Raw genomic sequence first — 21,921 nt, 5'->3', positions numbered from 1 at the left:
ATCTGTTGTTTTATTATTGGGTTTATTTTTGATGGGCGGTATAAGTGGTTATTTTGCATTACTAGGTAGTTCTGGCTTTTCATGTTCCAGTGCATAACACTAGCACCATGTGGAGGCCAGGACTGGTACTACATGTTTTCAGTTGTCAAGGAAATATAGTTACAAGCCTATTTGTGCTCACAATTTGTTTCTTAAAACAAAATTAAGAATTTGCTTTATTAAGTGATAATGTGACACTTTATGTTCTGAAAATAGCTAGTTTTCAAGAATGGGTCTTGCTAGTTAAGGGGGAAAATTTTCAAGTGTTAACAGTAAGAATTTTGTTCAGGAAATACTGCTTAATAAATGGCTCAGAATGTTTAAAAGATGACCATAAATATACCAGAAACAAAGGTGATAAATAGACAAATATGTTTTGTGAAAATGTGTTGATTAAAATTTAGCAAGCTCAGTTAAATTTTATAATTTAGAAAACTCTAAATTAATTCAGTCCTGATTTTTAACTGTCACGTCTCATACTTAAAGCATCTTTACTGTTACTGTTACAATAGGACAATGATATAATTCCTGCAGGTCCTCTTTGTATAATCACATGTTTATAGTAAGCAATAAATAATGCAAAAAATATGAACAAAAATATAAATTGCTCTAACCTCTAACTTCATTCCTCTTGATTGCCAAAAACTAAAACCAAATAAAACAACATCTTTCCCTTGAGATCTAAATAGAAAAAAACATTTTCGGCCAAGAATTTCACTTTGTATTATATAGGACTAAGAAATTATCATGTTTCCAAAGAGAAATTAGTGTATGTGTGTAGAGCTATGCCTAAAATTAATCGCAGGAGAATTTCAATGCATTGTTTAATGATCTCAAGGTAGATCACTAATCATTGTTGAGAAAAGTTATAAAAATGGAATTTCAATTGAAACTCTACTGTAGGAAATTTTAATAGCTAAGTAAGAAAAGCGAACTAGTATATCATGTTTGTACAATAAAATTAATAAGAGTTATGCAGGGCTAAAATGCAAGAAACAATAATATGTTTTACAAATAAGGGTGAAAATCAAGTTAAAGATTTCCTGAGTGATACAAGTTTTAAATAAGAGTCTACCTTGCCAGTTATTTTCAATGAAGTAAGCTTTACAGTATTAAAATCATGATGTGTTATTTATTTCCGATGAGAGGATAAAAATTTATGGAAATTCATTTAAATTCCCAGAATGTGCTATTTCCTATAGTTTTTCAACTATAATGATATTAACATTGACATTTGATAAAAATCATTCAAGTATAAATTTCTTCATTCTGAATAAGCAATCAAGTTAGTTAAATATTCCTTCTAGAATTTTTCATTTTTTTCCATTATTCAGTATACAATTTCTTCATATCGTTCCTACATAATCAAATGATTCCTCTTTATTGAATAATTCCCAAACAGTATAGAAAAAATGTAGTTTCCCATCATAAAAATAAATCTCTCCCTAATCTCACTTATCCTCCAGTGAAAGATTCATTTCTGGTTCCAACTTATAGTTAATTTCTTCAAAATACTGTCTATACTCTGTCTTCATTTGTTCACCTCTCATTTTCTCCTGAATCTACTCTATCAGTTAGAATTTTGTTTGGTTGCAGGTGGTAGAAAACCCAAACAACAGTGATTTAAATATGACGAATTTGACTTCTTCTTGTAAACACAGTCCTGGGGTAAGTCCAAGGCTGGTGTGCCAGAGTAAGGATCATTACCGACATGAACACTTCCTATCTTGTAGTTTATCCATCTTCAAAAGGTAGTCGACGACATCGCATAGTCCAAACTCCAGCCATCACATCCTTTTTGTGGACAACAATAATTAAGAATTAATAAAGAAGGGTATAACTATGGCTTGAATGTCCCCTGCTAAACTCATGTTGAAATTTAATTGCCATTATGACCGTATTAAAAGGTGGGACCTTTAAGAGGTTATTAGGTCCTGAAGGCTCTGCCTTTATGATGGATTAATGCTATTGTCTTGAGAGTGGGCTCCTGATGAAAGGATGAGGTCAGCCAGCTTTCTTCTCTGTCTTGCTGTCAAACATGTGCACCTCCTCACCATGCGATGCCTCCCCCCATGTTATGAGGCAGCAAAAAAACCCTCACCAGATGTGGCCTCTCAAACTCAACTTTCCTGCCTCCAGAACCATGAGCCAAATAAGCTATTATTAATTAATTAGCCAGTCTGTGGTTTGCTATTATAGCAGCAAAAAAAGGACTAAGAGAGTTGTGCCTTCTGCTTTTAAAGACACTTCATAGAAGCCCCCGTGTTCCTGACCTCTAAATGTTTGAGTGCCACAGGATTTAGACCCATGACTTCATCTGTTCTCCATCCATACTCACCCAATATAGCAAATTTGCAATGTATCAACTTGGCTAAACTGAACTACCTTTCCTAGAGTTCCCTTTCGTGTTTATTTCCAATTTGGCTGAGTCAAAAAGGAGATTCTTGGGAGAATTGAAGGGTGGAAAAGAAACAAGTCATTTTTGTAAAACACACTGGTTGCTTACATGTTGGTTTCAGTGGCAGCTTTCAGGCCTGCCACTGCTGCAGCTTCCAAGGAACCTCCTTCGGCGTCTCTGTCTCCCGGGCCAGGCGTGTGTCTTTAACTCCATGACTAAGGGCTCCAGCTTCTGCAGGACACCCACATCACCAAAATCAGAGGCGACAAGAGCTGATACTGGTTTTCGTCTGTCTTCATTGGGTTCTTATTCATTGTTTGTGCATGGAGGTTTTAGCTTGTTCTTTCTCTCTTTCGTTTTGTAAGCTTCTTTTCTGACTACCCACCCTCTGTACAACAAGCTGTATTTTTAGGCAGGAGCATAACTACCTTACAGTGACTTATTAATCAGCTTCCAAAAATGTATAATTTGAAATCCTTATAACAAATCCATATTTACCTTCTAGGGAAACTGCTTCTTCCATTGAACCCTGACTAGTACACCCTCTAGAAATCTTATCCAAGACCATGACTTTTCATAACATCAAAGTGCTGAGGATCCCAAATTTATACCAATAAACTCAACCATTCAACCCTTTCCACTAAATTACAGATTTTATATCCACTTGCCTTCTAGATATCTCCACTTGCATGTTTAATAAGCATCTGTACCTTAATATGTTCTGGTTTCTAACTGGCCCTTTATTCCCTCCATCTATAAACCTACTTCCTCCCTCTAAATAAATGAACACATCTAGGTCCCTTCCCACAAATGCTCTTCTGCTCCATGTCAATTAGGATAAAAATAAAATCCTTATAGTTGTCTAAGAGGTCTTTCTTGATGCGGACTCCTACTATATCTTTGACCTTATCTATCATTTTCTTTCTCCTTCACCCCATTCAAGACACATTGAGTCCCTTGATAATTCTCAACCTAGGTAAGCGTTTTCCCACTTCAGGACCTTTGTGCATGCTGTTTTCTCTGGCTAGAAAGCTCAGCCCTCAGAAATACATGTTTTACTTGTAGTAACTCTAAATTTTTATTGGAAGTCAAAAAGTTAAGAAAGTATAATTACTAAGAAAATAAATACTGAATATAATTAATAATAATGTATAATTCTAAACACTAATTTCAACTATCTACAAGTATCTGTAATAATGATTTTAGCTGGAAAGAATTTTTTAAACCAATATTTAGAGTAAAAGGGCATGCGTTGAATCCTGGTTTAATACTATGTGGCTGAGTGGTGCCCATGATCAAAATATTTAACTTTTTCTGAGCATTATTTTCTGTCACCTGTATCATAGATGTAGTAATACTAACTTAAGTAGAATACATATTTTGAAACCCATATGATTATACTCAAACTTTTTATATACAAATATTTCTATATTTTTACATGTTCTTCATGTTAATATTAGCATATTCAAATATTCAAATAAGTTTTCCTGTTTCAATTTTTGGGTTATGAAAAGGTCTGCATGAAAGTTTATAAATATGTTAGTTGTTTTATTTGTACCATTTGAACAGTGGGTTATTTTTTTTTCCTTAAAAACTACTTCCTGGCTGGGCACAGTGGCTCACGCCTGTAATCCCAGGACTTTGGGAGGCTGAGGCGGGCAGATCACAAAGTCAACAGATCGAGATCATCCTGGCCAACATGGTGAAACCCCGTCCCTACTAAAAATACAAAAATTAGCTGGGTGTGGTGGCGTGTGCCCGTAGTCTCAGCTACTCAGGAGGCTGAGGTAGGAGAATCACTTGAACCTGAGAAGTGGGGGTTGCAGTGAATGGAGATCGCGTCACTACACTCCAGCCTGGCAACAGAGTGAGACTCCGAAAAAAAAAACAAACCTACCTCCTATAGGTACTTATGACAATAACATAAAAAGCGTAATTGATTTTTCAGGATGGAAATAACTTAGCTCTTGTATTATTCCTAATGTTTCGTATTTTCAAAAGCATTGCTGTAAATACAGAATGTCTCCTGTGTACTGTTGAAGAGATGTAAGTAGCAACCTAATACCTCTTTATTCTCATTAATGAAATGAATGACCTCTGCAGAAAGACAATATACTCTCTCAGAATAAAAGAAAGTTAATATCTCATCAGAACCTTTAGATTACTTACTTTTTGACTTTCTTTCAATCCATCAGCCTCTCTTATCTTTACTTTCTCCTTATCCTGCTTAGAGTCTAACATTTCCCTATTTCAATAATGCTATTGCCAATAGCCTAAACTACTTAGTCCCTCTTATTCTTCAACCATCAGGCAAAACACAAGCTCTGGATTAACATGATTATCTAATGATATGGTTTAGCTTTGTTTCCCCACCCAATGCTCAACTTAAATTTTAATCCCATAATTAATACCCAAGACTAGGTAATCTATAAAGAAAAGAGGTTTAATTGACTCACAATCCTGCATGGCTGGGGAGACCACAGGAAACTTAAAATCAGGATGGAAGGCACATCCCCACATGTAATGACGAGGACCCGGTGGGAGGTCATTGAATTATGGGGGTGATTCCCCCATACTGTTCTCATGATAGTGAGTGAGTTCTCACAAGATATGATGGTTTTATAAGCATCTGGCACTCCTTTTCTCTCCTGCCACCTTGTGAAGAGGTACCTTCCATCCTGATTGTAAGTTTCCTGTGGTCTCCCCAGCCATGCAGAACTGTGAGTCAATTAAACCTCTTTTCTTTGCAGATTACCTAGTCTTGGGTATTTCTTCATAGCAGTGTGAGAACGGACTAATACACCTGCTTTCTCTATGTCTAGACACAAAGTAGCTAGGCATTGTCTCAAAAAGCCGTGACAAGGAGGATGGATATTATACTAAAGGTATAAACAGTAACTCACTTGGGCTTTCTTCACTGTCTAGCAAATTTCAGATCTTTTGCTATTAAACTCATAGTCTCACTCTTCTCAGTACTTTTTCCCAAAACATTCCTTCTCAAATGTGTAGGCTACCCTTCCCCAAAATCTTTCCTCATTTATAGCATATAACCTAGATATCTATTTCATAGAAAAAGCTAAAAACATAACTGCATATATGCTTTCATTTCCTGCACACATTTCTGTTGATTAATTGTTGGTTAAGGAGGGATGTGATATCCCTTCTTCATCTGCCATTGATATTTCTAGCTATAGGCTGAACTCTATTTCTTCCCCCTTCATAGGAACTGTACATTATAAATTGCTTGTCCCCTTTCTCTTTCAATTGCTCTTTTTAAAGTAGATGTATAAATATGCTCAAGTCTTCATATTGAAAGAAAAAGAAAAACAGCAATCTTCCTTCAAACTCCTTTTCTCTATACTATCTATCTCCTCTACAGCCTCTTCCCTGTTACAGCAAAGCACTTTAACGTCCCCTTTACTCTCTTTTTTCTATAATTCATCTTTCTTTTCAAATTGTTATTGTCAGGCCGCTGATCCCATCACATCACTAAATAGGTGAGTGATGCTTTCATGTCACAAATCACTGCTCATTATTCAGCTCTTATAAAAAATATGCAAATAAAAAAGAAAAAGTAAGAAACCAATGGCCTATAACTTCCATGTCAAGATTTTCCATGGTCTATAATAATTTCCGTGTGTCCAAGACCTACTCTCCTTAATCACCAACTTTACAAACATTTATTTCTAAATAGTTTACTTTGAAAAAAAAAATTTTGTTTTGAGTCAGGGTCTCACTCTGTCACCCAGGCTGGAGTGCAGTAGTGTAATCACAGCTCACCACAGCCTTGATCTCCTGGGCTCAAGCAACCCTCCCACCTCAGCCTGCTGAGTAACTGGGACTACAGGCATGTGCCAACATGCCTGGCTAATTTAATTTTAATTTTTATTTTTTTAGAGATGGGGTCTCACTATGTTGCCCTGCCTCATAAACATGCATTTAAACAAAATTATTATCAATAGTCTTACACCAAGCTTACAGATACTGAACCTATGAACTATGATTTTCTAGATATGTTAGTTATCTGTCACTGAGGAACAACATTACCACAAACTCAGTGACATAAAACAACACACTGATTATCTCATAGTTTCTGGGGAAGGAGGCTGGCACAGCTTAGCTAGGTCCTCTGCTCAGGGTCTAGCAAGGCTGCAATCAGTGTCCGCTAGAGCTGAAGTCTCATTGTAGGCTCTGCAAGGGAAGGATCTGCTTCCAAGCTTACTCAAGTCGCTGGTTAAATTTAGCGTCTTGTAACTGTAGGGCTGAGGGATTCAGTTTCTTATAGCCTGTCACTCCAAAGGCTGCCCTCAGTCCTACAGGTCTCCCAGAGATTCTTGTTATGTGGGGTTCCCCAACATAGCCTCTAGTTTCCTCAAAGTGAACAAGGGAGACAGTCCAACAAGATTAGCACTACAGTCTAATATCATGTAATCATGTAATCACACATACATAAATATATACATCCCATCACATTTGCCATTATCTATTGGCTAGAAGGAAGTCATGTGTCTCACCCACACTCAAGGGAAGAGGATCACACAAGGGCATGAACACTAGGAGGTGGAAATCACTGGGGTCACCTTAAAAATTTGTCCAACACTGAGGGGCAGGTCATGATGATGACAACCACCATCCTGCGGTGGGCTAGTGGATTCTGTTATGTCACAGAGTTCCTCGTGCCTCCTGCAGACTCAGTGCACTTGTTCACAAGGAAAGCCATAGTTGAGGAGGCATCAGCATGACCTTAGGTCTGGGCTCTTGGTGAGACCACCCACCTGGGTGAATATGACAAGCCCCCAGACCCCACCACCTTCCTTCCCAGAGCGCAAGGAGTGCAGGTGACCTCAAGTCCTGGCTGGGCCTCAGACTCAGCCTGGCTGGCACCAGCGATGGCCCTGCAGTGGAGCTGTGAGGTGCACCACACAGGTCACCCTAAAACTTAGGCAGCCAACCTTCAAGATCAACATCGACTCTGAAGAGACAGTGAAAGTACTGAAAAAGAAGATTGAACCTGAAGAGAGGAAAGATGACTTTCTGGTAGCAGGTCAAAAATTATTTTATGCCGGCAAAATCCTCAATGATGATACTGCTCTCAAAAACTATAAACTTGTTGAGTTTATGGTGACAAAACCCAAAGCAGTGACAATACCAGCTCCAGCTACAACGCAGCAATCAAATCCTGCCACTGCTATGAAGTGAGTTCCTCCTCAGCAGCTGCTGTGGCTTAGCCTGCAACCCTCATCTCTGCCTTTGCTCCCACATCCACACCTATATCTATCACCCCAGCACCAACAACAGCATGTCCTGAACATGTACCTTCTAGTGCAATGAAACAAGATAAACCTGGAGAAAAGTCAGCAGAAACACCAGTGGCTACTAGCTCAGCATCAACTGAGAGTAGAGCAGGGGATTCTTCTCTGCCAAACCTTTTTGAAGTTGCAAGTACACTTGTAAAAGGTCAGTCCTATGAGAATATGGTAACTGAGGTCATGTCAATGGGCTATAAACAAGAGCAAGCAATTGTGGCCCTGAGAGTCATTTTCAACAATCCTGACAGAGGAGTGCAGTATCTTTTAATAGGAATCCCTGGAGGTAGAAAAAGTCAGGCTGTGGTTGAGCACCCCCCTCCTCCCCACCCAATCAGGTACTACTAGGACTCCTCAGTCTTCAGCAGTGTCTTCAGCTGCTGCAACTATGACAGCAAAAACTACAAGTTCTGGGGAACATCCCCAAGAAATTTCACAGAATCAGCCTCAGTTTTGACAGATGAGACAAATGACTCAATAGAATCCTTCCCTGTTTTTCCAGCATTGCTTTAACAGATAGGTCAAGAGAATCCTTAATTGCTGCAGCAAATTAGCCAACACCAGGAGCATTTTATTCGGATGGTAAATGAACTAGTTCAAGAAGCTGGTGAACATGGAGGAAGAGGTGGAAGTGGCAGGAGAGGAATTGCAAAGTTGGAAGTGGTCATATGAACTACATTCTAGTAACGTTAGGATAAAGAAGCTATAGAAAGGTTAAAGGCATTAAGATTTCCTGAAAGACTTATGATATGAGCATATTTTGTTTGTGAGAAGAATCAGTTTTGCTGCCAATTTTCTTCTATAGCAGAACTTGAATGAAGATTGAAAGGGACTTTTTTGTATCTTACACTTCACACCAGTGCATTATACTAACTACATCCAGTGGGTTGTCTGGAAAGACTTGGGATCCTACCCACAATACTTTGTATATGATAGATTGCTAGGGGTGGGGAGGGTGGGATCTAGGATATAGGGCAGGGATGAATACAGTGCACGTATGCTTCAATTAGCAGGTGCTGCACATCCAAACAGTATGATTGTACAGGCTGCTTTTGCAGGTCTTTATTTCTTCTATAAAGTAGGCGACTTTCCCTAGGTTTCACTCTTTTTAGTGTACTAGATTCAGAAATTTAGTGTAATGCCCTGCTTTATATTTCTCTGACTTAACATTGGTTTCAGAAAGAATCATTGGTACGTAGAATTTTCAGTCTTTGTTTCATGAAAACACTGGATAAGGGCTTTGTGGAATTAAAAGGAAACTCTATGGCAACTGTAAAGAGAAATGCCAAATTATTGATGGTTAATTGTTGCTGCTTTACAAAAGTTTAAAATTAATGTATAAGAAAGCCCATTCTTTCCTGTTAAATACCTGGGGTGGGGTAGGGGAGAAAGGGAAGCTTTTCTTACAATGAAAATGACTACTTTAACTATTTTAAAATTTCTTGATAACTTAATTACAGGCCTTTTTAAATTTTTTTTTTTTTTTTTTTTTTTTTGAAACAGTCTTGCTCTTTCACACAGGCTGGAGTGCAGTGGCCTGATCATGGCTTACTGTAGCCTCGACCTCCTGGGCTCAAGTGATTCTCCTGCCTCAGGCTCCCAAGTAGCTGGGACTTACAGACACACACCACCATGCCTGGCTAATTTTTAATTTTTTGTAAAGACAAGGTCTTACTATGTTGCCTAGGCTGGTCTCAAATGCCGGGGCTCAAGCGATCCTCCTGTCTTGGTCTCCCAAAGTGCTGGGATTACAGGTGTGAAGTACCATGCCCAGCCGGATGTGCCCTTCTAACATGATCTGAGAAGCTGTACAAGTATAGACAAAGTTATTTTCCTGTTTACATTTTTTGTTTGTTTGGGGGAAAAATTGGTATGTTTCTGATTACTGTTTACTTCATTGTTGTATTGCAGTAAAAGTTTTGAAACAATTGTTGATTATTTGCTTTTGAATCCCTTAGTGAAATTAGCAGTTTTAGTTCCAATGAAGAAATGCAGAATTCTCTCTTCCTCTTTCCCTTTCTTCAGCAAAAATGTGTTTATCAGCAAGTTGTGGGTCAAACTACTGCCTTTAAAAAAAAAAAAAAACTCACAAAATTCTGATTCAGATCAAAATTAATGCAAACATTTCAAAACTAGATTTCTGATATTTGTAAATGATTTTCTTTATTAATTAAGAATGTATTGCCACTTAAATAATTAGTGTTGTATTGCTTTCAAAAAGAGAAGGGGGACAGAACTGTGATCCAGCATCCCTTACTGCACTGGAAAGACTAATAAAATCTTTTGAAAGGATGAGGAGATATGTCTAGAAAAATACTTTTGAAAATATATAATCAAGATATCTCTTGGAATATTAAAGGAAAAATATTTTATAGCAAAAAAAAGTATCTGTCCACCACAGCAAAACTTGTTTTTTCCACACTTACTATTTTTTTCCTTTTAGAAGAAGAAAAGGCAAAGCTACAAAATATCAGCAACAGACTCTGGTACATTTCAGATGTTCATCTTTAACATCAGTGTGTTTGCTCCCTCAATCAGAAAACCCTAGAATTGGTTGAAAACTTGAGTGTGTTGGGGCTCAGAAAATGTAACCCTGGAATATGGTGCATTGACATGAAGCAGCCTCAAGATTTCTCTGATTCTCCCGACACCCCTGTGACACCCACCCCCTGTCTTTCAATCCTCTGTCTCTCCCAAAGCACTGAGTGAAGCTATTCTCTGAAGTTCCCTTATCTAGCTAGAAACCAGATCTGCAAAGAACACAATTGCCTTTCCTGAAATTTCATTAACCAGGGAAGATTAAAACTTGTATCGCAGAGAAAGAAACTGAAAATTAAACACCACACTTAAAGCCCAGATAAACTTCATCCCAACTATTGTCTGCTCTACATCCCATTCAATTTCCAAAGAAAATTATTTAGCAACTATTGTTTGAGCATTAGGCCTAATCTCCTCCTAAACATAATTTACTGTCCCTCAAGTTGCCAAATTTTCCCCATCTCTCTGCTTCTCCTGTGAAGGAGTGTATATATACATGCATCTGTACCTAATTGGGTTATTGGGTGATCATTTCTCTGTGACTTCCCCATGCTATGCACATTAAATAAATTTGCATGCCTTTCTCTCCTATTAATCTTCTTTTGTCAGTTCATTTTTAACAAATCTTCAGGAAATGAACGGGGAACTTTCCTTCTTTGCCTCTACTAGTAGATTTCAAAGATCCACTCTTCAAAATAAGTGTCCTTTTTTTTTTTTTTTTTTTTTTTTTTTTTTTTTTTTTTGAGACAGAATCTTACTGTGTTGCCTAGGCTGGAATGCAATGGTGCGATCTTGGCTCACTGCAACCTCTGCCTCCCAGTTCAAGTGATTCTGCTGCCTCAGCCTGGGATTACAGATGCCCGCCACCATGCCCAGCTAATTTTTGTATTTCTAGTAGAGACAGGGTGTCACCAAGTTGGCCAGGCTGGTTTTGAACTCCTGACCTACTGATCTGCCCACCTCGGCCTCCCAAAGTGCTGTGATTACAGGTGTGAGTCACCATGCCCAGCCATAAGTGTACTTTTGTAGGCAATAATTATCTCACCTGTAAGATGAAAATGTACCCTAAGTCTAGTGAGACACATTTTACTTAAATAAAAATTTTAAATGTTTATGTCATGACATGTTTGTAGCATTTTATTTGTCATTCACCCTATTCTTTAAATAACGATTTTGAAGTCATGTATTCCTTGAGAAGCGTTTGCTATTTTAAAGGGATTCCAATCAGTTATTACTAATCTTTTGGGGAAAAAAAAGATATAATTAAAAGGCAATTTAGGATCTATGTGAGCTAAAAAATAGATGGACCATATTCACTTCAGTTACCTTTATAACTGTGTTTCAATTGTCTCTCTTTTAATTATTGCCAATTTATTTAATGTACATAGTATGGGGGAGTCACAGTGAAATGATTATCCAATAACCCAATTAGGTGCAGGTGCAGGCATATATACATTTCTTCATAAGGAAAGGGGAGAGATGCGGAAAATTTGGCAACTTGAAGGATGGTAAATTATTTTTACGGGGAAATTAAGAAAACCAAGCTTGTAGACTATGCAGTTTGCTGTTGTTTTTATCAACCTAAATAACAAATGGACAGGGATATGCTAAAAGAAGTGATGTTTAGTCCAGAATAGGAACTGCAATGGGTATATGTGTGTCATAGTCCTCTCTGTGCATATTCAGAGATGTAAAAGAAAACAAATGTTTTTAAAGAAAAAAATGAAGAGGATTACATTTCTCTTTATTATCCTTAGTGTGATAATTATCCTTAGTGTGAGATAATTATCCTTAGTTGCAAAGATTAATAACAAGGGTGGAGTTAGTGCAAAGTTGGATAGGCAATTGCTGGGTAGATGTTCTGGCAGAAGTTTTTTGATTTATTTAGTTAGTTATGTAGTTAGCTAGTTAGTTATTTGCATAAGGTTGTGGTGGCTTTTGTGCAAGGTTATAGTTTTTTGCAGAGTCTTTTGTGATAGATTTTTTTTTTAATCAGACAATTGTGCATGAAAACCATTCCTTCATGTCCTTTCTCTGCTCCATTTTTCAGGGTTTTTTCCTTTTTTCTTTTTTTTTTTTTAACACAAGTGACTATTTTTATTCTGACAGTTTTTAACATTGTTTATAGGTAGATTTTAGCCAAGTTGTAACTAAAATTACATCTAACTTAACAATTTGCTGTTGTCTTCAATAAAAAGTCACTCTTCCATAAAACTATGCATAATTTGTATGTTGGACACAAGAAGGATGTTAGATTATCCGATTATCCAGTTATTGAAGGATCAATTATATGTCATCTGTAAGGCAATCCTCACAGCATAAATCCTAAGAGTAGCTTTATATTAAGGAACAAATAATACATACATATGCTGCATGCAAGCACACACTGCCTGTGAACAAATTTGGAGGATTTGAAGAAAGCTTTGAAGAAATGCTTATAACTTAGATTAAAATTAAGTTTAATTATATAAAGTATTAGATTTTTGGAATTTAGACAATTTAAAAATGAATTAAAATTTAACTGAAATTCCACTCTTTGGTTCTTTCCCTTCCTAACCTGGAAGACAATGAACTATTTTTTTAATGAAAAGAAATATATTGGCGTCATCATTTTTACTCATAACAGTAAGTGAAGGAAAGTCAGAATTGCAAATCATACACTTCTGGTAAAAAGCCAATACAATTACAAAATTTATTTCAGTGTTTTAATACTTGATGTAGAATTGAGCCTTGGACAACATGGGAGTTGGGGGTGCCATCCCCCAAATTGTCAAAAATTTGCATATACATAAACAGTCAACACATATTTTCTATGTTACATGTATTGTATACCATATTCTTATAATAAGCTAGGGAAAAGAAAATGTTATTGAGAAAACCACAAGGAAAAGAAAATGCATTTGCAATACTTTACTGTCTTTGTCCATACAATAAGTTTACATTGTCTATTTCCTAGGTGAATCATCTGTCTGAAATGGGGGGGCAACCCCAGTTGCAGGCCTCGATCTGGGCTACATGTCAAGCAATTCAGCTTTTTCTTATAATGTCATGACTTCTCTGCTTCCTGGGAGCACTTCCAGCATCACTAGTGACACTTTGTATGGGTCCCATGGTGTTATTCCAGGTTTAAGGTACTGCATTAAGCACAATGAAAAATGCAGAACTATGGAAGAGCACTTTTTACTGCTACACACAATTTAGTAGAGAAATGAACTGCTCACATGGAGATGATTGGTGTCATCTGGCATTTGAGCAGATACCCCCAACAGTTGAGCTCACTGCAATAGCAACAGGAGGTGGCTGGGAAATTATTGCAGTAATATAGTATGTACTACAGTTAATTTTATGCAGTTATGGCTTAATACTGCCTCTTTACATTTATTTACATTTCTCTCTATTGCAAATGTTGCCATGTAAGGTCATGTGTGCCTAAGTTTTGATGAATTTTATTTTTTATAAATTTATGTGTATGTTATGGTAGTAAATGATCAAAAGACTAGTGTCTACATATATTTTATGCATTCATGACATACTTAGATTATTCTTAATTTTTCATATTTGTAGGCCATGTGTTTTGTCTTTTTCAAATTGTAACAATCTCAAGAAATGGTTAAAATATATTTACTGAATAAATCCACCTATACATGGATCTGCACAGTTCAAACTCATGTTGCTCAAGGGTCAAATGTATTATCTTTTGTCATCACACCTCTACAGAGATTTTTTAATATTTTCAAACAGGAGGGACCACATTGTTTTCACAATTTGTTTCTGTTTTTCTTCATGCAGGTAATATACAATGAACATCCTAGTAGCTATTCTGTATGATCTCAATAACTTTTTATTGTCTTAAATTATTATGATTGCACTAGGTTTGAAATCACTTTCCTTCTATTTTGCATTACAGGAACATACCAGAAGAATTAGGATTTTTCAAATACCTTACACTTTTAAAAAAAACTTTTTAAAATATGCATTAACTTTACAATGAAAAATGTACCTAGTTATCTCTCCTTTGTGTATATAAGTATCCACCCTTCCTGGAGGTGATTCTTCAATTACTGCTTTTCAATTGAGTAGCATCAAATGAGGTCCTTCTGTACTCTATAACTGGGCATGTCTGCAACCACTCCTTTTTTAAGGTTTAGTTTGTTATACTGAGTAATCATTATACATTCTCCTAACTTTCAGTCATCTTCACTGTGTTTTCTACAGGTCTTTTAAAATACCAAAGCCTAAGGAATTGCAACAGATCCTTATATTAGAATATTAGGCTGTCCTTTAAAATTATGTATTTTGGAAGCCCATTTATAGATATATAAAAAGTTTATGAAATAGAATTACCTGGGAAAATTAGAATATAAAATTATATATACAGTAATGGTTGTGTATACATACAAAAATATAGGAAATAGACTGAGAGTTTAACAGTGTCTCAGGAGGAAATAATTTACATAGCTTAAATATTTTCATTTTTTAATATATTCTATAATAAGCACATATTACATACATATATTTACATACATAAATATATACATATATATATTTTATATACATACCCACATATATTACATATATATGTTACATATGCATAGATAATAATGAGAATTTATTTTCTTTTCATGATTGTCTTATTTTGTTGTCATTTTGTCTTTAACATGGTTTCCAGGAGTTTGAAACTAGATTCCTTTTATTTTCAATTCTACTTTTGGCTTCTCAGATATTCCATTAACTCTGCATAGAATATCGCCTTATGGAAGGTTAAACTGCTTTGGATCAGAGGCCATTAAACTGCAGCAAACAAACTAAATCTGGTAGCCCACAGTGACCTAGGAGAATTCTTACATTTTAAGTAATGAAAAAATATTCAAGTAAAAATACTTTGAATACTTTTTGGTGACATGTGAAAATTAAATTTCAGTGTTCATAAGTAAAGTATTATTGAAACACAACCATACCCAGTTGTTTTCATATTATCTCCAACTGCTTTTGCACTACCCCTTCAGGGTTAAGTAGTTGAAACAGAGACTGAATGGCTTATAAAGCTTAATATATTTACTATTGGGCCATTTTCAGAAAGTTTGCTGACCCTTTTCATGATCGTTGTTCCTTAAACTGTGTATATATACAAATCATAAGACTAAATTCATAAAAAATGCAGATACTGATTCTGCAGCCTATAACTCTGCATTTCAAACAAGCTCCAGGTGATGTCAATTATTGCTCTTCCATGAACCACCCCCCAGGTAGTAAAGCTCTGGATAGCCATTTTGATGTAATATGCAAAATGTATGAGTTATTTGAAACCATCATTCCCAGGGTGTTTTCCAGTGCGTGTGTGTATGTGTGTGTGTGCACATGATTGTGTGTGCACATGTATGTGTGACTTCACATCCCTCTTTTACTGAAAATCAATAATAATGGATCTGGGTAAGTGGTTTAAGTAAAGATAGGAAAAATATATGATAAAAGAAATGGTTACAGAGCATTGATCTCTAGGAAATGTCTAGTGGAAAATTTATAAATGTCATAGAATATATAAAATATTCAATATAATGACATATGCCAGGATATTGAGACTGAATTTTTTTCTTTTTTCTTTTCTTTTTTTCTAGAGGCAGGGTTTCACTCTGTCACCAGGCTGGAGTGTAAGTTCTCCTTTTTTATGTAATAATAATAAAAAAAAAAAGTTATGTGCCTACAAAGATATTTAAATGTTCACTCCTTACATACTAATAATAAATGTGCATATAAAATCTGTAAAAATTATTAGGTTATAATTATTTAGTTCTTTTCCTTTTTTGAGAAAATTATCTCAAACTAGTTTACAAGAACAAACCAACCACCACCCGAAAATGAGTAGCTCTGGTAATTTATTATAAGTGTTGGCTATAAGCTGTAGCAATAGCTCTAGACCACTCTTTCTCACCATTAACAGAGGGACAAAGTAGGCTATTGTGTTAGAAGAGCTTTCCCAGGGAGGAACTCTGTTTGGATTCTTCTCCCTTTCTAAATTGCTTCCTTTTTCCTAAGGCTGGTAAGGTAAAAATGAGTTTGTGATTACTTCTCCATGGGAGGTCCCTTTGTCCCTCTAAGATTCAGGGAAACCAGGGAAAGGAGATCTGTAGTGGTTAGCTTAGAGCAGCTCTTCTCTAGGCCTTAGGAAAACTATTATTTTACTTGGGTCAGGATTCTTTGTCTCTAGTCACAGAAGGTTGCACCAAGGAACAAGATTAGGAAAAAGACCAATAAGCTAATTTCAGTTTAGACCTTAAGCTAGAGAGCCAGTAGAATTCCTATAGTATTTGGAGATCATAAAAACAAATCAACATAAATAAATGTACATTTACATTTACAGTAGGGTGCATTCCTGAAAAATCTGGTAAATTTGAAAAACATACAAAAGTAATTTTTGGTTTATATGTAAAATAGAATGAAATTCTAGGTTCAAATAATCATGAGTGGTTTTTTTTGTTTTTGTTTGTTTGTTTTCCTGAGACAGAGTCTTGCTCTGTCACCCAGGCTGGAGTGCAGTGGCACGATCTCGGCTCACTGCAAGCTCCGCCTCCCGGGTTCACCCCATTCTCCTGCCTCAGCCTTCTGAGTAGCTGGGACTACAGGCGCCCGCCACCGCACCCGGCTAATTTTTTGTGTTTTTAGTAGAGGCAGGGTTTCACTGTATTAGCCAGGATGGTCTTGATCTCCTGACCTCGTGATCCATCCGCCTCAGCCTCCCAAAGTGCTGGGATTACAGGCGTGAGCCACCGCACCCGGCAATCCTTTTAACTACATGAATGTCAAGCTGTTAAGGGGTGTCCTAGCTCCCAGAGCTTCCAAGATGGTGGCAGGCCACTTCCAAGATGGCGGAGGGCCCCTTCCAAGATGGTGGCAACCCTTGTGTTCTCTGACCTGGGGTTCTTGGCCTCACAGATTCCGAGGAATGGAATCTTGGGCCATGCGGTGAGTGTTATAGCTCTATTAGAAGCTGTGGGTCATGGAAGAGAACCTAGAACCCAGTGACTGGTGTTCAGCCCGATTAGGATGAACCCGGGCACTTAGCCCTGCAGGAACAATGGCAAGCCTTTAGCCGGATCTGGAGTGGCAATGGGAGCCTTGCTGGATCAGGAGCACAGCGGACACCCTGCCGGATCCGGAGGTATGGAAGTCAGCAGGGGATCTGTGACAAGGGCAAACAGCAGTGGTGGACAGCCAGCAAAAGCTCAGCTCCAGCCGTAACAAACATGGACCACAAGAGAGTGAAGTTGCAAGATTTAATAGAGTGAAAACAGAACTCCCATACAAAGGGAGGGGACCCAAGGAGGGTAGCCATTGCCAGCTCAAATGCCTGGGTTTATATCCTGATCATTGTCCCTCCTGCTGTACTCTCAGGCAATAGATGATTGACTATTTCTTTACCTCCTGTTTTTGCCTAATTAGCATTTTAGTAACCTTTCTTTACTACCTGATTGGTCGGGTGAGAGCTAAGTTGCAAGCCCCGGGTTTAAAGGTGGATGCGGTCACCTTCCTAGCTAGGCTTAGGGATTCTTAGTTGGCCTACGAAATCCAGCTAGCCCTGCCTCTCAAAGTGAAATATTTCAAAACTATGTGAGAAAGTCTTCCTAGGCTGGGCACAGTGGCTCACGCCTGTAATCTCAGCACTTTGGGAGGCCGAGGCGAGCGGATCATGAGGTCGGGAGATTGAGACCATCCTGGCTAATACAGTGAAACCCCGTCTCTGCTACAAATACAAAAAATTAGCCAGGCGCAGTGGCAGGCGCTGTAGTCCCAGCTACTCAGGAGGCTGAGGCAGGAGAATGGGGTGAACCCGGGAGGCGGAGCTTGCAGTGAGCGGACATGGCACCACTGCTCCAGCCTGGGCCACAGAGTGAGACTCTGTCTCAAAAAAAAAAAAAAAAAAAAAGTTTTCCTTATGCCTTATGCTTTCCTTAAGCCTTAATTGATTTGAATTGCAGGACAGCTAGCACCCCTGGCTACCAACCATAACCACTAACAGTGTCCCCAGTCATTGTGAAACCAAAAATTCCTTACAAACAGCAAAAGCTGATGATACAAAACCTATTAAGAATCTATGTTATAAAGCAAAATATCAGAATTAGTAATAATCATAATAATACTTAAGGTTTCATGATCTGTTACCTGAACCTTTCTGGCAACAATTTATCTCTGTGACTTAAAAATTATGTATCTTTGAAAAATAACTTCAAAAGCACAAGAAAAAAAAATCACTGTAAGTTCAAGTTGAATATTTGAATATTAATATGGGCCAACCTACCTATTCATTAATTTCAGGCATTTTTGTTAGCTTCTCATTCTTCTTTGCCCACTTAATTCTGAGCTTGGTTTACAGCTAAATTTTCTTTTACTTACTGGTTCAACATCTACAGAGGACATCTCTGTACCTAACACACTGTTAGCATTTCTTAATCTGCTTTAGCCTTTCAATTGCAACAGGATTATTTGATTATATTTGATATGGAAGTAAAATTCGGCTTTTTTTTTTTTACTTAATGAACATATTCTAACTCTGTCTATCAACATTCCTTTCTATTTATTTTTACTAAATTCTATAAAATTAGAAATTTTATGCATTCAAAATTTTTGTACACAAGAACACCATTTAGCTTCTATTGGTATCTGGTCTTATTCTTTTCCATGTTAAGTAGATTTCTCTTTGAAGATCTGTTTTAAATTTCCAGTAAACGTGAGACACCTGAATGGGTAGCATAAGAAACCGATCGTACTGCTTTTCTTTATACAATATTATATTTCCTGGGAAATGAGCCAGAGTCTGATCTAACTCATCTCTAGTACTTTGAATATTCTACCACATATTGCCTTGCAAAATCTTCCACAAACAGTAATAAAATATATTCTTCCGAAATAATTTGATTTCCATTCAAATATATTTGCAGATCCTAACAATCCTATAGAACTTTATGTTAGAGTGAGAAGAGTTTTAATTTCTTTTCTTTTCAACTCCTAAATTGTGACCAAAGGCTTTTCTTTTTGTTGCAAAGTTACCATTCTTAATGAGTTTAATTTTGTTTTTCCTCTTTTCTTTTTCTTCCACGTTAGAATGTGCTGTTAAATCAAGAGTCCAGGTGCAAAGGTGGTTTCTAAATGGAGAGTTAGGGTAAGTTTTTTCCACTTTTTGTGATTTAGGATTGGGCTCCCAGGTTGATTCATACCTCTAAAAACAGCAGAATTTATTTTTTGCTTTTCTAAGGCAGAGGTCACTTTGACAATTTTTAAAGCGCTTTAAATGACTACTTTAAACAACCTGCAGACCAAGGAAGTTCTCATAGCTCTGGAAATGGAAACAGCTGGACTAGTTCAGTGGAGATGATTCAGCCTGAGTCACAGACCCACACCCAAATGGAAAGTGTAAACCCTGAAGGCCTTAGGGGATCCCTAGAGCCAGGAATCCCCTCTGGGACCTACCACAGTCTCTGGACTGGCTCAGGTTTCAGAGATTATTTTTAGCTCCTCTTTATTTATCCTATGGTTCTCCATCCTTTTCATCATAAGTTATAGTATTCTTTATTTACATTTCCAGTAAGTACTGGTGAGTAAGAGTAATTGCAGAATAAATTAAGATATGTCCAGTGGACACTTGACATGACACAACCCTAAAGAAAACATCGACCTAACCCATATCTTCATTTAGTCTAAAAGTCTGGAGGAGTCTGAATATTCTTGGAGTCCCCAGAGGCAACAGCACTTCATGTTTAACTTATAGGCAAGCAGACTTAATGAAATACAGCATACAGGATACACAGCACATTTCCCCACCCACTCAAAAATACTTTCATAAAAACAGTAACCCGTGTTTACTCTGGCCAGGAACTCCAAAACATACCCTTCAGGCTTGTTCTTCATTAATATATCACAACTGCTTTGTGACATGGACATGGTTATTATCTCCATGCTCACGCAGCTCATAATTGGTAGAGCCAAAAAATGAACACAAGATCTTTGACTCCAAAGCCCAAGTTCTTACCAATTATGATGACTAAAACTAAAAACCAGTTGTATGTTTTTTCCTGAATATATTCAACAAACTTGCGTTGAGCAAAAACTGTGTTCAAGCACTGTGCTAGTTAGAGAGAATTCAACAATAAATAAAACTGACAAATGACATAATGGACTTACATCTCATGAGGAAAGTAAATAATACAAATGAGTCGAATAAATTGTATTGTGTAAATGTGATAAAGAAAAAACTCAAGAAAAGAAAGTGGGGTCATTGAGATGATAACATTTAAATCCTATGATTAGTAATGATCTTTCTGAGAAGGTGATAATTAAACCAAGACCTGTAGGAGGTGAAGAAACAAGCCCTTCTCCATCCTCAACCAACCTAGCCTCCAGGGAAAATAGCATTCCAGGCCAAAGGGACAAGTTTAAAGGCTGTGAAGCACCTGGGAGCATTGCTAGAATGACCCAAGAAGAGCAAGAAGACAGATGGGTTGTAGTGAAGTGACAAGTAGGAGAGGCTAGGAAAAGATGAGACCTGAGAGATAATAAGGCAAGGAAGTGGAGGCTTCTTCTCAGATGAGAATAAAAGCAATTGTCTTTCAAACAGAGTTGAGACATAATCTGATTTATGTTTTTAAAGGGATACTCTGGCTTTTGTATTGAAAATAGACTGGGAACATAAGGAGAGAAGAACTATCAATCTGGTATACCTGTTAGGAAACTGTTACAATTCAGAAAAAAAGATAATGTTTGCTTGGACCAAAGAGAGTATTGAAATTGATGGAAAATGATTGATGTACGTATTTTATAGGTGGAACTGATAGAATTTGCTAATCAATTGTATGTATAGTAAATAGCTGGGTCAGGCCTGAACATTTGGAAGAACGGAGATTTATTAGCTGAGATGCAGAAAGCAGTAGGTGTAGTAGGTTTAGGTATTTTGCTAAGCAAATATAGTGAAGAAAGAGAGACAAGAGAGTAGAGAGAGTATCCAGAAAAATGATCATAATGATTGACCATAGACTGTCACTGGGCTGCAGAAAAATGATCAAGGTGGACTGGGAGGGGAGTGTAGAGGTGGTAGGATCAAGGACTGTAGGTCTGTGTGAGGCTGCAGGGTTGCTGGAGTCAGTACTGGAGGAGTGAGGAATTTAATCAACGCCAACTCTAGATTCCTGAAGTCAAAAAACTTATTAGAATATGTCCTAGCAGAGCTCTTAAGAGAGGCTAGCTTCTGGGACTCTCCTGTAGTCTATTTCAATATTAGCTTTAGATAACTTTTAAAAACAATTATTAATTTAAGGACTGAATGATTTTCTAATTATCTAAAAATTAAAGTCGTCACCACTTAATATTTGAATACTTTATAAGATAGGATTTGCCTATTTGGGATATATTTGAGAATTCCCAGAATAAAATAGATTGTCCCATGTTAGCAGTCAAAGCATATCTTTGGGCCATGAGTTACTGTATTATAAAAAGATTTCAAAATGAAATAAAATGTATTAATATGGAGATTAAAGGTTAATTATTAATTTGTGTTATTTTTAAAAATGGAACACACATTCAGAATTTAAAATTTTAATATTAATCTAATGATTGGCAATCTTTTATGAAATCATTTTACCAACATCGGTTAAT

At 37.0% G+C, this 21,921-nt stretch overlaps 1 pseudogene; it reads left to right on the top strand.

The window, feature by feature from the left end:
• Nucleotides 1–7,396: 7,396 nt before the first annotated feature.
• Nucleotides 7,397–8,569, top strand: LOC100459524 (UV excision repair protein RAD23 homolog B-like; annotated as a pseudogene).
• Nucleotides 8,570–21,921: the final 13,352 nt, after the last annotated feature.

Source organism: Pongo abelii, chromosome 6 (assembly GCF_028885655.2).
Source record: "Pongo abelii isolate AG06213 chromosome 6, NHGRI_mPonAbe1-v2.0_pri, whole genome shotgun sequence".
Lineage (NCBI taxonomy): Eukaryota > Metazoa > Chordata > Mammalia > Primates > Hominidae > Pongo > Pongo abelii.
Note: the sequence above shows the minus strand (reverse complement) of the source record. Positions and strands in the feature narration are given on the sequence as shown.